Genomic DNA, 3,821 nt, shown 5'->3' on the forward strand with positions numbered 1-3,821 from the left:
AAGCCCAGATTTACTTAAGATTCACTTGGGTCTCTCTTTCTCATAAACACCAGAGTATATAATTCTTTTTTAAAATACAATTTTATTTTCAAAATATTTTTCCATGGTTACATGATTCATGCTGTCTCTCTCCCCTCTTCCTTCCCCCCTCCCAGAGCTGACAAGCAATTCCATTGGGTTATCCATGTATTATCACAGAGTATATAATTCTGAGAGGGGAAAAGGGGAACAAGAATTCTTACTCCCTCAAATTCTACTATTCAATCCAGTTTTAGAAACTTTATTTTAGTTTGACAGTTTTTTAAAGCTAACTTGAAAAGATGAACACATTAAAAAAGCCAATCGTGCTTGGAAAATACAGAAATGCATTTTCAGTTATGTTACAAGATATGTGATTACAATTGTCCCTGAAGTTCTTTTTTTCCTTTTTTGCACTGAATGTGATGACTTTATTGATGGTACACAAGGTAGAACTCTATGCTCCTCCTCCACACTATAGGGGTGCTTCGGAGCAGGGATGTGAACAGGGCATGGGATCCCCAGCATAGGGGCATAGGTTATTATGGATGTGGGCTCCCCAGTGGTGGAACTACTCTCTTTTTTGGCTGGGGATGAAGGTCCACAGCTTTCTACTTTACTCCTTGGAGGTCATGTAATGTACATCATGAGGTCTACTACACGGTGACTGTAACCATATACATTGTCATACCAAGAAATGAGCTTGACAAAATGGTTGTTGAGGGCAATGCCAGCACCAGCATCGAAGGTAGAAGAGTGAGTGCCACTGTTAAAGTCACAGGATACAACCTGGTCCTCTGTGTAGCCCAAGATGCCCTTCAAGGATCTCTCTGCAGCTTGCTTCACCACCTTCTTAATATCATCATATTTGACAGCTTTCTCCATGCGGCAAGTCAGATCCACCACGGACACATTGGGAGTAGGAACATGGAAGGTTATGTCTATGAACTTCCTGTTCGGCTCAGGTATGACCTTACCCACAGCCTTGGCAGCACCAGTGGAAGCAGGGATGATATTTTGGGCAGCCCCACACCCATCATGCCACAGCTTGCCAGAGGAGTCATCTACTGTCTTCTGGGTAGCAGTAATGGCATGGACTGTGGTCATGAGTCCTTCCACAATGCCAAAGTTGTCATGAATGACCTTGGCCAAGGGGGCCAAGCAGTTGGTAGGGCAGGAGACATTATTGATGATCTTGATGGGATTATCATATTTCTCATGGTTCACCTCCATCACAAACATTGGGGCATCAGCAAAAGGGGCAGAGATAATGACTCGCTTGGTTCCACCCTTCAAGTGAACCCCAGCTTTTTCCATGGTGGTAAAGACACCAGTGGACTCCACAATGTACTCGGTTCTAGCATCTCCCCATTTAATGTTGGTGGGATCTCGCTCCTGGAAGATGGCAAAGACTTTTCCATTGATCACCAGCTTTCCATTCTCTGCCTTTACAGTGCCCTTGAATTTGCCATGGGTGGAATCATATTGAAACATGTAAACCATGTAGTTGAGGTCAACGAAGGGGTCATTGATGGCCACAACTTCTACTCCACTGCAGTTGAATGCTGTCCTGGCCACCAGGTGTCCAATACGGCCAAATCCGTTGACACCGACCTTCACCATCTTGTCTAAGGGATATGAATGCAGCAGAGGATCTGGGCAATGAGCTTGGGAGAAGAGCTGAGAGCTGTCCCTGAAGTTCTGATCAGAAAAAAAAGCTTGGGCAACTGAAGAGATGAGGTTATGGAGTCTATAATATTAGATTTCAAAAGGGCCTTAAGTCATAATAATAACTAATAGCTAACATTTTATATAGGGCTTGCTGTACGCCAGGTGCTGTGCTATATGCTCTACAATTATGATTTAATTTGATCCTTACAACAACCCTGGGAGGTAGGTGATATTATTATTTCCATTTTATAGATGACGAAACTGAATTTATTTGACTTGCCCAGGGTGACACAGTTAGAAAATTTCTGAAGTTGGACCTGAATTCTTATCTTCCTGCCTCTAGGTCCAACACTCTATCCACTGTACTACTTAGCTGCCTACAGAATAAAGTTCAGATGTATTAACTTGGCATTCAAGGTCTTCTAGATTTTGGATTCAATAAAACTTCCTAATCTATGCTCCTCTATTAATTTTACATTTCATTCAAACTGGCCAGTTTTACTTTCTTGTACACCCTCCCCTGTGCTTAAACAGTTTCCTCCTTTGCCATGCATGTTTCTGAAATCCCATCCATCTTTCAAGACCAAGATCACATAGCATCCCCTCCATGAAGCTTTCCCTGGTCTCCCGAGTCAGAATTTATTCCCTTTTGCCTCTGTCTTCCATGTCCCCCATGTTCTTGTTATAACTCCTTTCTACTCTAGTCACATTCTGCCTTGATGCTAGATGCCCAAGAGGTAGAACAGTCAATCCTCAATGTTTCTGCATTTAACTTTCAGGACTTAAGCTATCAAATGATTTTATTAATAACCTCACCAATATTCCCTGCCATGTTCAGAAGAGGAAAAAACGAGAAGCTTATGTCTGCAAAAAGGAGCAAATTATTTATAAATGTGTTGGTGAAGCCACTCCAGAAAGTGTGAAGGTAACCTTTTAAGTGCCCGGATGAGGGAACTGAAAAGTTTGTGGGTAAAAGAGATGGTGGTCATCCCTGCCCTCTGGGCATGGACAGATTGTACCACCTCCCACCATGCTACTGCCTCTGGCAAAGCTGGCCACCCTGTAGCTCTGCTGTGAGCCACACCTGAGTGAGGCCCAGAAGAGCACCCCTGGGGGAAAGTTCTGAACTCAATGGGGATAGCTGACTCACCCACCCCAAGGCAGGTTTGGGAACAGTTCAAAGGGACATTAGAGATGGTAAATTGCCCTTTTCCTTATTTTTATCTTGGGGTTCTTCTGACATCACAGGCTCTGTACTCTTCCCATTCTGTCCAGAGTTGACTCTCCGCTCCCCTGCATTTTAAGTGTTAGGAAAAGTGTGTTTTGTCAGAATTCATGTTTTATTATAAAGAACTGTATGCAGAGAAGTGTATTTTCAACATTCTCTAGGGAAAGGTTACAGATTTTGTGATCAAGGGAACCTAACCCTCTATTTCCCAAAGGTTCAAAGGAATAACATTCCAGTTTTGTTTTGTTTTTAACTTTTGCTCCATTTTCTTGAAAGTTAAGGATTAAATAACATCCTTAGTAGTAAAGAATATATGATATAAATAATAAAGAAATAAAAATAGTAAATGGTTTGTGATGAAGTGAACAGAACCAGAAGAATAATGCAAACAACAACTTGTGAAGACCAAGAGCTTTGAAAGATTTAAGGATTCCGATCAATGCAATGACTAACCATAATTATGGACAACTCAGGATGAAATGTGCTGCTTATCTCCTGATACACCTCTAAATATGGACTGATTTTTTTTTCCTTTTGGAAATGGCTAATGCAGGAGTTAGTTATATGTATTTATAATAGGGTTTCATTTGTGTGTGTGTGTGCTTTTTTAATGGGGGAGAAGAGGGAAGAAAAGGTGAGAGGAAGATAATTTCTTTTTTTTTTTTTTGAAAATTTTATTTAATTAGTCAATTTAGAACATTATTCCTTGGTTACAAGAATCATATTCTTTCCCTCCCCTCCCCACCACCCCTTCCAGTAGCCAAGGTACAATGGATGGACTCCAGATGGACTCCGGATGGACTCCGGATAACAAAAGAACTTGGGGAATTTATATACCACTCTAGGTGACCTGGGGGCTTTAGGATTAGAGGGACAGTTGATTGACTTTACAATGGTAAGAAAG

At 41.5% G+C, this 3,821-nt stretch overlaps 1 pseudogene; it reads right to left on the minus strand.

The window, feature by feature from the left end:
* Window positions 1–493: 493 nt before the first annotated feature.
* On the minus strand, window positions 494–1,656 carry LOC100018520 (glyceraldehyde-3-phosphate dehydrogenase-like; annotated as a pseudogene).
* Between the last annotated feature and the right edge of the window lie 2,165 nt (window positions 1,657–3,821).

The sequence above is a fragment of the Monodelphis domestica genome, chromosome 5, assembly GCF_027887165.1.
Source record: "Monodelphis domestica isolate mMonDom1 chromosome 5, mMonDom1.pri, whole genome shotgun sequence".
Lineage (NCBI taxonomy): Eukaryota > Metazoa > Chordata > Mammalia > Didelphimorphia > Didelphidae > Monodelphis > Monodelphis domestica.